We start from the raw sequence: 18,324 nt of genomic DNA on the forward strand, positions 1-18,324 counted from the left end.
TATCTTGAAATTCGAAGTTAAAATATTTCAGTTTGCGGCTACTGAATTGTGTGGGTCTCAATAAGAATTAGTGCGTGGGGTAAGTTTCTTCAGTTACCATATGATAATTAAGAAAACCATACTCACATTTCTTACCTCTAAGTAGAAAGTTCCTGTCATTTCCCTGGCGTATCTATTAAAAGGTGTCTCAAATTACGTGGCACCTGCAGTTGTTTTTTTAGTTTTGATATAGATATATAGAAAACGCACCTGTTCCTCCACATTAAACTCATTCCCCAAGTCACTACCCAGTTGAAATTATTTCTCTCCACTCAGTAAAGAGATATTTCTTCCAGATGACGATCCTAATGACAAGCAGTCGCAAATCTTTTTTATGGTATAGTATTGTGCTGCTGATTATCATTCAGTCAGCCAACAGTCAGTGCACGAGTGGAACGTGCGAAAAAAAGTTCGTCTCTATTACAACCGACACCAAACAAAATTCTTTTCTTGATGGGTATGTTTTTGAGACCTTGAACGTTTCGATCTGGAAGGAATGTGCCAAGATGTGTTTGAGTAAATGCCAGTGCCTTTCGTTCAATTTCAACGAGGCCAACCAAACCAAAAACTGCCAGCTGAACGATGCGAACACAAAACTGACGCCAGACGCACTGAAAGAAAAGGAAGGAGTCACTTACTTCGAACCAGCAAGGACTTACCACGATAAGAATGTACGTAAGTTTGTTTTCGGATAGATAACTGAACATTTTAGTGGCTAAATTGGAACTGTCGGGATACTAAAATGTGTGGAAAAAGAAATGGCAGGAGTACAGGTGAAATACTTAAGAAAAACCCCTGAAACTGCTGGACAAATTAAAATACTTAAGACTTCCGCTGTCTCGAATGGGCGAGGGACGCATTTTAACAGAGTTTCAAGCAGCGGTTAGTGATAAAAGTAGGAATATGACTGTGAACAGTGACTTTCGTTTTTAAGGGGTTAGCTTAGTCAGTTCGTAGAATGCTTAAATTTACTACAGGTTCATTGCAACATTCTCGAAGTCTTCGTTTCCGTATCAAACTGGTTTTAATCACGAAATTAAACTTGATCTGCGCGAATAAAACGATCGTTTAGCTATGGATTAATAAGTCAAAATTATCTACAGTATTATTTAAGCACAAACCTTGAGCTTATCAATCCATCAAATTCTATCGCATTTCGGCAACCTCTTTTAACCTTTTTACCAAATTTAGTAATTATTTGAATTCCTGTTTGCGGCTCCTAAAGATATAACTTCAAAACAATTTCGTTGGACATTTGCATAACAATACGAAATACGATATTTGCATAACAATAAGACTTACCAAAACAAAATGTTTAAAATGTTTTTCATTTTGTTGTCACATTGTTTTCCTCTGTTTTAGAGACATTATCTTTTAAGCTGATACAGATGGCTTTGTTCGAAAGCTTTAGCTGAAAATTTAAGTGGCAGAAAGTTTTAGGAAACAGAATTTTCTTCCCCGAATTTACTAGCTGTTGTTGGTGTTACGAAAACGCTAGTTGATTAGTTTGGGCGTGTTGAACGACATATCAGTTAACCCATCGAAAACGAAGGGATTTAGTTTTCCAGTGTTTCGAGATTTTGAGCAGAAAAGTTTCTTTTGTTTATAGAGACATAATCATTTTGAGGATCTAAAACGATAAATGTGCGAAAAATTCTTATACTCCCATCGACAAAAGAGAAACGTTCCACTTCATTGTTTTCATCGTGAATTTACACAAGATTCAACCTTCAAGCAAGAGATGCTTTCAACTGGATGTTATCATTTTGGATTCCTGAAAGTAGCTCAGAAAAGTAATTTGATCGATTTTTGTTTCATTGTATAAGGATTTGTAGAAAGCACTAACCAAACATGATAAAAAATGTACATATAATATTTCGCGCCAAAATTATTGCGTTAGAACTAAGCGGCCAAAATTATTTCGCCAAAACACTTACCTGCAAACATTATACTTAAAGTTGCATCCAGGTGAGATTTGAAACCAGAAGGAAAAATAATCGCTTCCATTCCTTTTGGGTCAATCCAAGCCGCTTCACAAAGTTTAAAAACACCGGTGTAAAACAATAGCATTGTGGTAGTGGTAGTGGTAGTGGTGGTGGTGGTGGTGGTGGAGATGGTGGAGGTGGTGCTAGAATTGGTGTTGGAGTTAGTAGTGATGGTAGTGGTGCTGGTGTTGGAGATAGTGGTGGAGTTGGTGGTGATGATGATGGAATTGATGGTGGAGGTAAGAAAGTGGTGGAATTGGTAGTGGAGTTGGTCGTGGTGGAGATGCTGGTGGAGTTGGTGATGCAGGTGGTGGAGATGGTGGTTGAATTGGTGGAGGTGGAGGAGGAGGAAAAACATGTGAAAAATAATGACATTGTGGTTGAGGTGGAAAAGGTAACGTCAGCAGAAATAGATAAACCTGTCAAACCGGTTATAACCTGTTGGTAAGTCTAAAATAGAACATGACATCATCCCATTATAGCTTATGTATTCTACAGCAGAATGAGAATCCACCTCATTTTATTAATGAGATCAAGACAATAGCCTATGACGCCATCAACGTTAATGTCTTCGACCGCAAGAAAGGGACGGAGCGGTGCTTATCATACTACAGTCAAACCTCCCTTTGCAACCACCTGTCGTAAGCGACCACCTGTCTCCAGCACCAGTTTTGTAAAATACCAAACGTTTCCAAGTCAAATCACCGTAGCAGAAACCTCTCATAAGCGACCGAGTTCCACTTTTAAAACAGAAAGTTTGGAATTTTCTTTTGTTTTCAACCTCTTGTAAGCGACCACTTGACAGATGATAATGTGTGGCTGTAACATTATCGCATTCTGAACACAACGCAAACTTAAGTCACCTACGGGGTGTTCGACTGTACTTCGTTAGCACGGCCGAAAGTCTGAAGGAAGTAATATACACAATTTCGGCTCAGAAATCGCGTAATTTGTAACACTTTTGAAATGCGATTGAAAAATTAATCCTTAATTCTACTCGGCCTTATGCGAATAAAAATACTACCTATTATACAAAGTAGTAAGTTATCCTCTTGAACCCCCTTTTCAAAATACATATTATGTTAGCTTATACTGTAGGTAAATATTTAGGACGGGATCGTCTATTTATCGAACTACGATAGTTTGCTTCAGGCTGAAAGTGATATTTGTATATATAGAGTTTTGTTCAATGGACTCCAAATGATATTAACATTTTCTGTTGTTATAAATTCTTTTTAGTTTTTAAGGTGATCCAGGGGAACCGGTTTGTGAACAGTGAACGAGTGCTTGGTAGCACTGTCACTGTCTAGTAAATTTTCAAGGAAGTCGTACGTAAACCTCAGAGAAAAAGGCTACACTAACTATAAAACAGGCATCAATTTATATCTTGGGAAAAAAATAAACTTCGAAAATTCATAGCAATCAGCACAGATATAAACTAGAAACAGCGACCTTTGAAAAAATTAGCACAAACTTTTAACGTTCTTTGAAAAGACTTTAAGTGAAAAGTATTCACACATCTATCGTTGCCGTTATATCCTATTGTTTTAAGTATTTGTGTTTGTTCTCTATCAGAATTGTCACTAATAACTGCCAAACTTAGAAATATATGCGAGAAAAACTTGTCAGTAGTTTATGCCAACGATGCATTGAGACGTTTGTTTGACTGACTATTTTAGCTGAGAATCAAATTTTCTTAAATAAAGCGAAATGGGATGGGATTAGAAAATAAAACGCCAAGGGAAATGACGAATATGGACCGAGAAAATGAGTTTAGTGTCTACACGGCAGAAAAATCTTGCAAAACAGCAAAGCTCTGTCAAAAAAATCACATAAATATACTTGCCTCATTAAGGAGAATAACCAGTCCTTTATTTGATTCCTCATTTTTCAATTCGTTTTGCAACGTTAAATGAACGAAAAGTTTCACTTCAAGAGGAAAAATCCAACGTTCGTTTCATCGCTCCGGATCAGAGTAAAACGATTTCTCTTCAAGATGCGACCGCTGTTTATGATCTGCCGCCTCTTAAAGAGTCCATTTGTTTATCCCGCCGTTAGTCGCCTTGCTCTTTCTCCCATTGTTGGAAGGCAAAATTGGACGAAATTAGAAAAATAAAACTCCAAGGGAAATAATGAACGTGGACCGAAAATATGGGCTCAAAAAACTGCTCAGAAACCATTAGTCTGCCTATTTAGCTTCAGCTTAAGTTAAACTGCGTGTCAACACTGCAAGGAATCAATGTCTTGCAAAACATCAAACCAGCAAAGTTTTGTCATGAATATAATCGCCTATTCTGAGAATAACCAGTCCTTTTATTTCATTGCTGTTTTTTTGTTCGTTTCACAACGTTAAGTGAGCAAAACGTTTCCCTTCAAGAGGAAAAATTCAATGTTCTTCGCGCCGGATCAAAGTAAAATGATTTCACTTCAATATTGTGATGATGTGCCAGTCGATTTGTTTCTCCCGCTAGTAGTCGCCTTGCTCTTTCCCCGCTGTTGGTTACAAAAACTGCCTTTGTATTTTGTCGTCTTCAAAAATTGTTATTTTTCTTTCTAAAACGCAGTTGGCGATGCAACTTCCCTACGAAAAAACGCGAGTTGAGTGTGGAATTTCACAATGGCTTACATAGAGGGGCGGACGTACGTATGCACGGTCGGAAAGTGACGTCATAGCCGAAGCCAAAATTTTTCGCATTTATGGGTTTACCAAAACCTCTAATCAATTAAATGGGGAAGGCCCGCGCGGAACTCCGCTATGAATTTAATTTTCTTGTGTTAAAAACAATATTTTACTCGCGCAATGTTACTTTTACCACTCAAAAATAAAGCTCATATCTTTGCGCAAAGTATTCGATTATTAGTTATCCAGGAGGCAGGGCAAGATGGACGGTTGACAAACCAGGAAAAAAAACACAAAAAATCACGGATGGTATGATGTTAATATCCTACTGTCTTTACTACTAAATAAAAACGTTTGATAACAGACTCACACTCTCTGTTGATTATGGACTAAGAGTAAGGGGAATTGTTGGTTGCATGTGACGTCATGGCGGCTTTGTTGCTGTACAGGAACAATAAGATTTTTCTCCTCTGGGACTTAACTTCCATTTTTATGCAATCTACATGAACAAATTTTCTTTTGTTTTGTACACCAACATGGCTACAATGCAAACCACCTATAGCTGTTAGATTTCTCTTTTTAGGCAAATTTTGGGAGACGTATCTTCAAACTTTCTGTGATAAACGACAACTTAAGAGCCATCCTGTATTTCAGTAACTCCAAAAACCTTTCATGAGAGATTCCTGGTAATAATTGTACTTATTCCTATTCCGGAGTAGGGTTAATCGAACGCACCCTTAAGGCCGAATAAGACGGTACAACTTACGACTGCTTACGACTGTCGCATGCGATTTCTGGAGCGCGCGCTGCTCGCGTCGTGCAAAACCTCGCACACAACTCTCGTGACTCACCATTGCCTATACCTACGGTTGCCGTAGCATTTTAAAACATGTTTTTAAATCCTACAACATTTTTTGTTACGTGCACGACAGTTGTAAGCGAGTTGTAGGTTTGTTTTACACGAAACAAGTCGTGTCGTAGGCCTGTCGCATGCGACAAAGTCATACCGTGTAAATCACCCTTTAGACAGCGCAATGTATGAATTTCATATATTCACTTCATAGTTGCAGATATCGTATATTCAATTAATGCTTTAAATATACTTGTCAACAATAACAATTTAATTCGAAACATTTTTCTCAGGGAGTTGCGCGCCAATCCTGCTCAAAACTGACCTGCCAAAACAAGTGCTGTGGAACTGTCCCCTGTTAAAATGGCGGCACGTGTACTGAAGTGTGTGATGTCACCAAAAGAAGATTCAAATGCGCATGTCCTCCAGGATACACTGGACACAGGTGCCAAATCGCGCTGCCTCCTCGATCCTGTAAAGACGTCATGATCTTTAACAAAGAGAAAACCAATGGCACCTACACTGTTATGTACCAACAGAACAAACCATTTCCAGTCCTCTGCGACTTTGCGTCCGAGCCAGGGTCAGCATGGACCCTGATCCAGTCTCAATCCTTGCAGAACAATGCCGCTGTGTTCAAGGGCAAAGCCTTCTATCTGCACGACATCCCAATCAACCAAGATGCACCCGAATGGAACAGCTACCGCCTGTCATTGTCCCGTATGAAGTCCATCCGGAATGTCTCCACTCACTGGCGAGCCACTTGTAATTTTCCGACAAATGGAGTGGATTACCGTGATTACTGGAGAGTGTCTCTGGACAACTTGGATATTCTGGTGGCACCCAGTAACGATGAATTCTGCCTATCGACAGAGTTTGTGAATGTTCATGGACTTGAATGTTCCAACTGTACAGTGTTGTGTGGGTACAGTTCGCTGCACTCTCTTCATCTCGACAGCTATTACGGTCCATCCAAAGGTTGTGACCTTGGGGGAGGAATAAAAAACGAAGGTAACTTCGGATTTTACCACACAATAAACAAAGATTTCCGCTGCACAGCTTCAATGAATTCCACGACTCAGGTCTGGTTCGGAAGATTTTAGGTCGTACGCCCGAAAAATGTGGACGTGTTGGACCAAAGCATTTGTAGAATAATGGTAGGTCGATTGTAAGGGACGTTGAAAGTTCCACAAGGTTCTTCAGCAGGAACAGCTTTAAAGAAGGATGTTTCCACTGGTTTTAAACTGTGGATTACAATACGAAACGTTTAACACACTCACTGAAATATCTTCTAATTAACAAATCGACGACGATTTTTAAAATAACACGGAAAACGTGCCAGTTTCGATTATACCTAACTATCAGTATTTATATGGCTGTCATTTTCGAATTTTTAAGTACTTAAATGTTGAAATCAAAGTTGAAGGCTTCAACTAGGGTTTCGATTCGTCGCGATGTTTACGTTGTGCACGCTAAAGTTGAAGACTGATGATTCCAATAGGAATTAGACGGGAAAGCACGCGCCCAATGTTATAAAATCTTATAGACATTAGCTACGAGCCAATCATCGTGCGGGAATTTTGAGAGTTATTGTAAAAAAAGTGAGGATTATGTCTCTGCTCCTGAGCGCATCCCCTTTATGTGGTTCAGGACGGTGCCTGCTGGTAACACGGACGTTTTTCTTTTTGCGCAGTTCGGATGGCTATGGAGATCTTAGCAAGGGTTTTTGGAATGAAGAAAAAAAAAGTCGGAGTAAACACGCATTGTTTTACAGATAATAAAGCAAAAACTGTTCTAAATCAGATCAGCGCTCTGTATGTAAATTCACTGTGAAAATGTATAACTGGTCGTTCGTTGCACCTTACATTTATCCTTTATTGTTGATATTATAAGCGGGCAATTATCTCCAGAATAAACTCTTTTATATGACTATGAGTGGTTTTCAATTGAACGTCGAAGGTAATTCAGTTTGTCTTCGTTTTGTTTTACTGGCTTTATCAACCAAAGAGAGGCAAAACCGTTTTATGGAGGAGGCAAACACACACGACGAATTTTTGTCTATTTCTAAACTTGGGCGCGGTCTCCAAGAACTCAACTCCAGAAAATTTCACCTACATTTGACATTTAAAGCGAGCTGGAATAATTGCGACGACGTTTGAAAAAACGCGAATTCATTTAAATAGCCGTGACGTTTTCACTGCCATCGGCTTCGTCTTTGCTAAAGCTCCCCATTGTTCGTGGTTGTGCCAATTGGCAAGAATAATTATTTTGATTTGACTTACGAAACTCAGTTGGAAACTAAGAGCTTTTGGGGCAGTTCGTTGAAATAGCCTTCCGCGAGTTGGCAGGCAAACTCTCTTGGAACCTACAGAGCTGGCTGTAAACAATGCTTCCGCTTATTTACACGGCACTTAATTATGTATAACACCAGGCCAGCAGTATCTTACATTGTAAGTGCCATTTATATATTAGTTTTAGTGGTAGCTATTGTAGTAAAATTTTAATGCCGAATAAAAGTAGACAATGGACAAAAAAACGCATTTATTCAACTCGGTCGCAATTGGAGCAATGCAAATCCGTAGCAAACTTATAAATTTGACACAAATTCTTGAAGTAAATGTTACGGAAATAAACAAGTTTGCTTCTGTTCAGTTTGTGCATGTGCAAATGCCATACAGATTTGCGCACCACGTCGAAGTTAAATGTTTTACAGCAATAGCAAATGCCGGCAAGCACTGCACAAATCCCTTGCATTATGGATTCAAGACATTAAGCACAATGCAAAACTGCAAATTTCCGTATAGCTTATCCACTTTTCCTGGTACACAAACAAACTGCTAGAAAGTAATTAATGGCGGGCCTTTTGCACTAACTGGTCACATGGTACAAAATCCTTTGCACTTGATGCCAAAAGAATGTGGTAGATTCGAACACAAAGAAATTTCAACGTGTCAAGCTTGACTCCCCATTGTTCTCGGTGTCCCAGTGGAGGAAGCCACCCTTTTTTGCCATCCGGTATGGCGGAATTTTTACCAAGTGACCAGATAGCGCAAAACGCCCATTTAGAAAATATGAGAGGATGCCAACATATTTATACTAATAACAGAAAAAATAATTATTATCGTGTTGTTATTATGATTATAGCAGCCATAAATAATATAGTGTGTTTTAGAATCTCATGATCAAAGGAAGTAGACATTGGAAAAATTGAATGTTTTATATATCATTCTATAACCTGTGCTTGCAGTTTTGTTTTTGTTTTGTTTGTCCTATTGGCCATTTGGTCAATGGCATGAATAAAATTATCTATAGCATTATTGAATGGTCATGATCAGTACTTGAATTGTTAACGAAATATAATAATCTATTACTATCTGCTAATAATATTGATCCCTACCCTGTTATATCCAACGAGAAAAGTTAACACGATTACGAGAGCATAATGATCGATCATATACTGTACTGTGTATACTTGGTATACAGAGAAAACTTGTTCAATGACAACGTTTACCAATCTTTGCAAACTTGTTCAATCGAACAGTTTGATCAACTTAACTACCCCATGCAAAATTGTTCAACATTTTTCATTTTTGTCATATTTGCTTGAATAAGCATGTTTGATTACATTTCCTAGTATGAGCAAACTTGTTAAATATAAATACTACGAGTTTGATCACAATTGTAATCTCATCAAACTTGTTCAGTACTACGAGTTTGATCACATTTGCTAATATGAGCAAACTATACAAGTCATTACAATTACATTTCACACTGACTACATCATATTTAAGGAAATGCCTAGCAGCATTCCACTCCCCACCGACGCATCATCACAGTTTGCTTAGAAACTAACCCCCTTAAAAACCCCCCTGAAATTGTTGGATTCACCTTTTAAAAGTCCCAACAAGAGTACAGTTTTGTTTTGTCTCAACTCATCAATCTCGTTCCCGCGTTTGCTTGCGTCTATTAATGACCCCTTTAAGCCTAAACACTGATCGCAACGTATATTCTACTCACTATGCCCATATATGACTTACGATATAAGTTGGGAGAAGTCGTTTAAGTATCAAGGAATTTTACTTTACCTGATCATTTCCTCTATTCTCATGGCCAGTATGTTTAATCACGTAGCGGCCTTGTAAGGAGAAAATACAAGCTGATCACAAAGGGTTAACCAATCACTTCTCAAAACGAAAACATACAAGAACACAGGCAACGTGGCCTCAGTGACAGTCAAATGTCATCAGCAATTTTCTCAGAGTCGCAAAGAACGTTGGTTTATCCATCGCAGCTGTATTAAATGATCATTGTACTATCCAGCGGCAGTAAGCCATTTTCTTGCCACAAGCGTTAAATACAGATATGATTCATCCTCGTAGACCCTGAGGCAGACAATCGAGACGCGGCAAACACTTCGCGGGCGAATACGGCATAAGCGAAGATTCCCCCGGAGGATAATGCACACAATCGTGTCTTTTTACGAGGTTTACCACACGGTAAAATTCGTTTGGATCTACAGCGCTTAGAGATTGAAGTTTGTGGTGTCAGCCATTGAGGTTTATCAGGAGCCATAGGGGATTATGGCTCCAGGTATAATATTTTGGTAGTATTTAAAATTTGCTTAGTTTTTGTGTTGATTACCAGGAAAAGATCCCAGAACGCGGCACTTCACGGCTGCTTGAACATGCTTCACCCGGATCGCCATTTTGAGTAGCACGAGGACCCTGAGGACGAGGCATCCTCGGAAACCTAGGAGGAGATAGTGGGGACGAGGGAAAAAGTCGAAAAAACTCCATCGAATTTTTCCTCTCCCCCACCATTGCCCTCTGGGTCACCGAGGATGGGGGCCAGGTTGTCAGGATGGTGCCTCGGTTTGATAGTGCGCACTAATTCAACCAACGGGATTGTCATAAACTGGCCAAAAACATTTCTGTTATAGGAGAAACCGTCCTTAACAACAGAGGAAGAAGAATGTCATTACCGATCGTTCTAGACATTTTTCTATACCCATGTTTTCTTCCTCGCTATGCAAGCACTGTGTGCGAGAATGTTTTCAACCCATAGCCTTCGCATCTACGCTAGATATGCGCAAAAAGAGGAGAAAGGTGCGGTATTGCGGAATATCTAAATATAAGAGCTGATTGCTCTCGACGCTGTTATGCGCGCGTGAGCAATCTCGTTCCCAGGGCCCTCGTTATCTGGGAACAAGATTGGCGCGTGAGTGACAAGCAGTTAATATGACATCATAAAGGGACTGGACGCGCTTTTATGATTTTCGTAGTTTACCAATTCCGAATACAAAATTATGGAGCGAAAAATATTGACAATTCAATGTCATCAGTATGGACTGCTCTCCCACTCTGATTAGTTGAGTCGAGATGGAATGAAATTAGGTATTTTCTCGGGCTATATTTTTGCATTTTCTTTGCAAAACTTCTGGGTGAGTTGTCTTATCACCACTCTGAGACCTAAATTAACGAAAATGTTTGCAATTTAAACGTAAATGACTAGACGATTCAGCTTTTTCAAGTTAAATCAAGAAAAGCATATCCGCGTAAAATTTGACGAGGGCGTTTACGAAAATTCCGCCATTTAGCCGAAGGTTTTTGCTTGGTCTCGATTAAATCAAATTCCACATTTCCTAGAAAGTAAAAGACCAGTGTCATCAAAATGCGGTCATTCACCGGGTAAATTCTTTTGGACTCCTGTTTCACAACAGTCAAGGATTTTCAGTCACGAAAGTATGCATCGTCAGGGTCACTTATCCATTTCGCGGAAAGCAGGGAGGATAAGGATGTCTTGGGGGGGGGGGGGGGGGATGGTGAGTGATAAAACGATGGCTGAAACCAGCGGAAAGAAATGACACCGCCATTATTTCACGCTACACAACAGGTTAGAAAGGGATCGACTACTGGGCTTGTATTATTGTCGGAAAGAGCTGTTAATGTGCTCCAACTCTCACGGCTTTGGAAAATAAAGTTGCTCATTTTATTTCATGTATATATAAACAAATAACTTTATTATTTTATTTTTTTTTTAACTTTCCATTTCATTAGTTGTAGAGTATAATACGAAAGGTCGAGTAGAGAAAATATGGTGGTACAGTTTGTAGCTGCTCTGGGTTTGTTATCGCGTGAGGCCTGCTTGATCTGGCGCATACCACGGGGGTCCTGTCTGGGTGTATTTTTACTCTTCTTCGAGTTGGTTTAGAACAGACACTTGCTGGATAGATCGTGAAGGAAAGAGAAACAACAAAAACTCTCAATACTATTGCAATAAGGGTGTAAACGAATCAAAGTTTTGTAGAGTTGAGTGGTTGTTTGAGCGCGTCTCACATCATACACCTCACCTTCCCCTTCAGTGGTACAATGATCTTATTAAGGGTTTGTCAGGACTGGCAGAAACAGTTTGTTCATAAATCATGGATGAATCTGATGTGGATTCTTAATTCTACCAGTCACTAACCTACCATGTATGATTCAGTAGTTCAGATCGTCCAAGGATTTTAATTTTCCAATTGTCTCACAGTAAACACCACAAAGTGATTCGTCAGATACTTAGATTAAAAAAAAGCGCTTGGAAGAGAAATATAGCGTAAACTGCCGCTTATAAGACCCCCTCCCCCCCGCTTATAGACCCATCTACCTGTAAACCACAAAATACATCCCATTATAAACCCCACCCCCCCCCCGGATATTAGCCTCCCTCTTACTTTCCCTGTTTCGAGTGATATTAAGAACTTTCACAGAACTCTGTACTACTTCAAACAGAAAATTGGAAAACTTATGGCGGAACAATAAGTTTATTACTCCCTTTATACTATGTACTGTTTATATAACTACCGTATAACTTTCTCGTAAAAACTAACTTTTCAATGCTTTACTGTAGTTGCAGTTTCGTTTGTGTTGTTAGTGTTAATTATTATTTTTTATTCCGGTTGTAAGCCCCTTATTAGCCCACCTAACACCCTTACGAAGTTGTATAAGTCCAGAGCTTTTATGCTGCAGTTTGCGGTATAAGCTTTTCGTCTGGACAAACGAAACTGTCCGTAATGTCCGGGTGTCCGTAAAGCGAGTTCTACTAGCTGTATAATATTCGTTAGTATTTAAAATTTAATTTGCGAAGTTTTGGTGATGATTACTTGGAAAGGATCCCAGAATGCGGCACGTCTCGGCTGCTTTACTTGAACCGCCATTTTGAATATCGCGAAGATCTTGGGAACGAAGTTGCCAGGAACGTTTTCGGGATGGTGCAGCTACTAAACTACTTATTCAACGGGTTTTTTTTTCGCGGTATATGACGATAAATGAAAAAAATCTTTGCAAGGTCTGTTTCAATCCAAAAGGAAAATTAAAGGTAACTACGCATTTTAAATTAAGCTTAAATTTGGAAAAAAAACCCAAACATTGTGTGGAATCCGCTGAATGACTAACCTTGAGCCCGCAAGAAAAATCAGCATGCGAACATTATTGAGCATGAACTGAGACAAAAAGAACTGAACTGAGTCGCCATCTTGACTTGTTTCGTCAAAGACTTTGAGTATTTTGGTCGTGTTACTGTTGTTGAAATTGAATTGAAAGCTTGTGATTACATTAAATTGAAGGTTTTTACACATTGTTACGTCTTTTAAAGCTAGGAAATGCGTGGTTCCAATTTCTTTCTGGATTCCAATTGCCCTTGCTAAGATCAGCTTTTCACGTAAGACTGTGAACAGGCTCTCAAGAAGGGGGGGGGGGGGGGGGGATATAGGGAGGAAATAAATCGAGTTTAGTCTAGACCTCGCTCCGCTCACCGAGTTTTCCCTTCCCCTGTGCCCTCCCCTGATCCTGTTCACTGTCTACTTTTCAGGAACAGTCATAAGCTGTAATCTTGTTGCGTGTTTCAAACACTACATGGAGGCAGAGGAAGAGTTGAGAAGCAGGAGCATATATTTATGTACGTGTTACGTTTTGTACGACTTCAAGTTACCACAACCATATACTCTAACCTCTTGCAATTCAACAGAAACATCTGTAGGGGCATTTTTTAACATAACTCGATTTATGCAAAGTGGGAACTTTTTCACAGATCTGCGCTTTATTTGAACTGTTTTCAAACATAAATATCTTAAAATTGGAGCCACTCATAAAGCTCAATACACATTTAGGATGTTTTGCTATAAGCAGAGACCATTAACACTCAGTCTACGTCACGCGTGACCAGTTTTTCCGACATTGAAATGAACATTCGAATTCCTTTTCTTAACTCATTCATTGCGGAGCTTGCGAAGCAATGGATGAGTTTTTGCAGAGATGGGCAAAACGGCGTTAGCAAAATCTGCGTAGACGGATGTGACGTCGTTAGCGAAAATAGCGGAAGTGACGTAAAACTTGGTTGGATTTGAGCAACCGCTGACCAATAAGTCAACTTGCCACGAATAGCAAACAAAACAAGCCTAATTAAAGATTGCAAAACACCGTGATTAAATGATTGCAAAACACCGTGAGGGAATTTATATTTTTAAGGTGGGTATTCAGTAAATAAAATTAGTCCAAGACATTCTTTTTACTCCGAAAATGAGCCCGCGTACGTACCGTCCCCTCCAGGGGCTGTTTTTGTCCATTGGGTCTCATCGCCTCGTGTTCCGTGCCAGAGAAGGAAGCCATTTTTGGTAGGAATATTTGACTCTCTTTCACACGTCATTTCGGTAAGTAAATTCTCTCTGTTGACGATTATTTCATTTGCTTTAAAACTTACAACACATACATAAAAAGTGAAGCGACCTACAATCTGGCTAAATCTGTTTTTACAGCGCAAATTTCGATCAGGTTCCACGGTCGCGCGTACATGTGTAATACAGATTGCCGTACAAGGCCCAGCTATCAAACTGGCAAACAAACTTACCTTAAAAACTGTTAAGATGCAGATTTATGGTGTAATGCAAAGCTTTATCAGCTACATACAGGAGAAGTTTAACTCCATCGCTTGTAATGTACGTTCGTTTCTTTGCCTTTGTTGGTACCAAAACGATGATTCACAAAGTCAACTTAATGATAGTGGACCGAAAACTCTTCCACTAGGATGTATATGCAGTGACGAACACGCTGACAAACAAATCAAGGAAACAATGCAGGTACATGTAAATAAACAAATGATTAGAAGATCTCGCTTTCACCTATTTATCAATTCAAGCCAGCCCCGTAAAATTTGCAAGTCGAGAGACAGAGCCCTCTCGAGAATACTTGCAATGCAATTAAAACGCTTTGCAAAAGAGTAGAAAAGTGAGACAGTCATTGCGAAAACATGCCCTCAAAATCGTTCCAAAGTCATCGAAACTCCATGAATATCTCAGCAGAAAAAGTCATGTGTACCACAGGCTAACTTATGACCTGTTTTGCATCACACATAAATGCAAACAGTCCAAACAGTCTGTAAAATATAGCTACGGTGCTAATCAGTGCCTTTATTTAGTTTTTGTGCAAATCGGAAGCCCTAAACACAAGAAAGTTCCTGTGGTTAGTTACATTACCAACATGACTGGTTTAGCTCGATTGAAATGTTCCAGATTAAAAGCATTATGGGTGTTGAGTCGTATTGTCTCACTTAGTGGTGATGTAGAGAAAAATCCTGGCCCGACCAATCAGTGCAATGAAAACAGAAATGCAAATTGCCTATCTGTAGCCAACCCAGTCTCATTACTAGAATCGAGATTGTCTCAAGTTGGTAGAGTTGCTATTGATGTTGGAGGTGCAGGCGATTGTTTCTTTCATGCTATATCACATCTTTTATCACATCAGTTGTTTGGGACTCCCGACTACCATTTGCATATACGAAGCCAAGGAATGCAGTATTTATTGCATAACCCAGAGCTGTTTATAGAAAGCAATACTGAACGATCATGGCAGGATTATCTCAACGATATGTCAAGAGAAGGAACATGGGCTGATGGAATAATAATTCAAGCAGTTGCTAATTGTCTTAATCTGACAATCAACATAGCAGAATCATTTGAAAACTTTTCTCCACTAACAGTTATCCATCCAGTCAACACTCAGAGAAATTCAACCCAAGTTTTTATTGGTCACAAAGGAGAATGTCATTATGTTTCTACTGTAAATCTTTTAAATTTGCAATGTAACAGACAAGAACAGGTGGCAAATGATTATTTTTATAAAGATCAACAGTTAGTTTATGCAGTTAGAATTGATGCTGAACAAGCAAAAGCAAAACAAAAAGCATGTGAGAAGGATTACATCCAAAGCGAGAGACAAAATACTGCTCATACGGAAATGGACAATGAACAAGCAAGAGAAAAACAAAAAACACGCAAGAGGCATTACATCCGAAAAAAGAGGCTAGATACTGCTTATACAGAAATTGAAAACGTTAAGAGGGAATGTCTACTAACACCGAGCGAGGGGTGGCACATGATAAAAAATGAAAGTCCTTCACAAATTGACTAAGGATACCCTATGGAAGCTCTAGTGACGTGGTGGTTTTGATTTCTCGGAATTCTTTTTTAAACCCAGAAAATTTGAATAAAATCTCTCCGGGCCCAAGTGTCTATAAAAGCACTCAAAATAGACATGTCCCATACCTTCTCTCAACTTCGCTCTGTTTAATTCGCATAGATAAAATACCTCATTTTAAGCTTGGAAATGTGCAGTTGAAGTGTTTACGAATCGTTTGAGGCCAATAATAGATCTCTGCTTTAGTTTTGAAGGTCATGGGGAAGGTACCGAAAGTTACTAAAATTGGCTCAGTCGAAATTCTCAATTTGGCGCACTTTTTCAGGAGAGAGTTTCCCTACCCGGTAAAACACCGAATCACTTGAAATTTAGAATTCTTGATTGACTAAATGCCGTTCTAAAACCAGGTTTAAAAATCAATTTCGGGCTTTCTATCAGCGCTGAGAACTAACGCTCTCAAAATCCCGATAATTGCAACATTATCTGTCAACAACTGTAAGCGATAAAGATGTTTCTGTCAAAATCACCGAAGACTTTTGTGATTTTTCTCTTGTTTCCCTCAATATTACGATGGACCAAACAACAGAAAGCTCATATTTAGCTCACCTTGAATAAGATGTCATCTAAGTATCAGTTTCTTCGCTTAATGTACCATACAAAGCCATCATAGCTCGAAGGGTTGATAATTGATCTCCTTCAATGACTAATGACTTCTGGTATTGCATTCACGTCACTTGGCAAATGCCACTGAATTGAAGGGGCAAAAATCCTTTGACAGTAACAAAACCCTGTCGGCTCATAGAAAATATTAACAGAAATATATAATTTTAAAGTTCTCCACAGTCATCTCAGAAACCGCCGGACTTTATAATCTTCCGTCTTCGACTGTTTTGACTGTACTTGTTTCGGTCACGCAACGGCTTCCTTCGGAGTGATTGGGTTTTCTTACATACAGTGTATGGCCAAAATCGAAAAAAAAAAATAAATAAATAAATAAATAAAAATCCAAACCTCAGGGCGTTTGAAACTAGTTCCTTTAAAGTTATTTGAACATGCAAACGTGACTGTTCACGCATTAGCGCTGCTTTTGAATTTCTCCGTGAACAGTGATGTTCGATTCAGGTTGTATATTTCACGACGGTCATGGCGTGTGCTTGAATGGTTTATTCAGCAAAAATAATTACTTGAATGATGTTTTCACGAGAGGAAATTGAACAGATACCGGTATAAGGTGATATAAGAAAATTGTGACTTAACGAGAACTTTTTTAGTTTCTCAACCAGAATGACGTTCGTTCTTTTCGCATGTGTCGGTTTGCCAAAATAACAGCTATAAACAAGATAAAAGATATACAGACAGATAAGGAGTTCCGTGATCACTGATGATAACAGTACACAATGTACCTGAAAAAGGGTTGGGTGCATCAATTCTCCGTTAACAAGATCTTTAAAAAAGTTCAGTTTTCTGCTTAATCGTTAATTTTCTCTGATCTGTAGCACTTATTATTATTATTTTTTAATGTGTTTATTTTAGTTACAATAAGAGAGGATGAAGCTCTCTTGGTTACAATGATCTGTTGTGTTCTTATAAACACCGCCGTTGCTCTGATTGAAACTGATCGTCACGCACCTGATGGACACACATTGATGATGCTGGGACGATTACCAAATATACAAAATTTCCATATTACAAAACACTCGTAGTTTTTTGTATTTACGCTGCGTTTAAAGAATTTTCTGATAATTTCAATCATTCTTACGGCCATTTCGGTTGTGACCGGGTGAAATCAGCGTGTGAGATTTGCGGATGCTTCAATTATCTGACAAGGTGGTCAAACAGAAAAAAAGTGTTTTAGTAAACCGTTCAAATCTTTCGTTGGTGCAACTCTAGTGCAAAACTGTTAAGACAACAACAAACTTAAAGGACCCTAGTCAGCCTCCGCCATTTTCGATGCCATCAAAATTATTGATATCGCATGGTGAAGCTAAATCTTATTGCTTTGTGTTCCGGAAAGTATGTTTCATTATCTTTAGTAGTTTCACAGTGATTTCGTTCATTTTGACATGCTCCAAATAAAATATAATAGCCAAACCTTCGTATATAAACAAAAACAAAGGCGTGGCTGGCTAGGGCCCTTTAATGCATACATCGTGAAATTTCACAGGACAAATACGTTTCGGGACAACACTAGCAATGTTCGAATAAGTGATGTTTACTCCGAAGTTGAGCTTATCCTAGCGCGCGCGTGATTCTTTCTTCCGCTACATTTCTGTGTAGACCATTATAGACTTGCCACAAGTCGTCTTCTTAATATACACCGAAAGAGTGACCAACAAGGCGACGGAGTCGTGAGCCGAGCGCCTGACTGGACTCCCACGAAAA

The 18,324-nt window shown here is 39.1% G+C and overlaps 1 pseudogene; it reads left to right on the forward strand.

Moving 5' to 3' along the window:
- The first annotated feature begins 310 nt into the window (after positions 1–310).
- Positions 311–6,597, forward strand: LOC146490131 (uncharacterized; annotated as a pseudogene).
- The last annotated feature ends 11,727 nt before the right edge of the window (positions 6,598–18,324 follow it).

The sequence above is a fragment of the Pavona decussata genome, unplaced genomic scaffold, assembly GCF_977016875.1.
Source record: "Pavona decussata unplaced genomic scaffold, jaPavDecu1.1 SCAFFOLD_1, whole genome shotgun sequence".
NCBI classification, from domain to species: domain Eukaryota; kingdom Metazoa; phylum Cnidaria; class Anthozoa; order Scleractinia; family Agariciidae; genus Pavona; species Pavona decussata.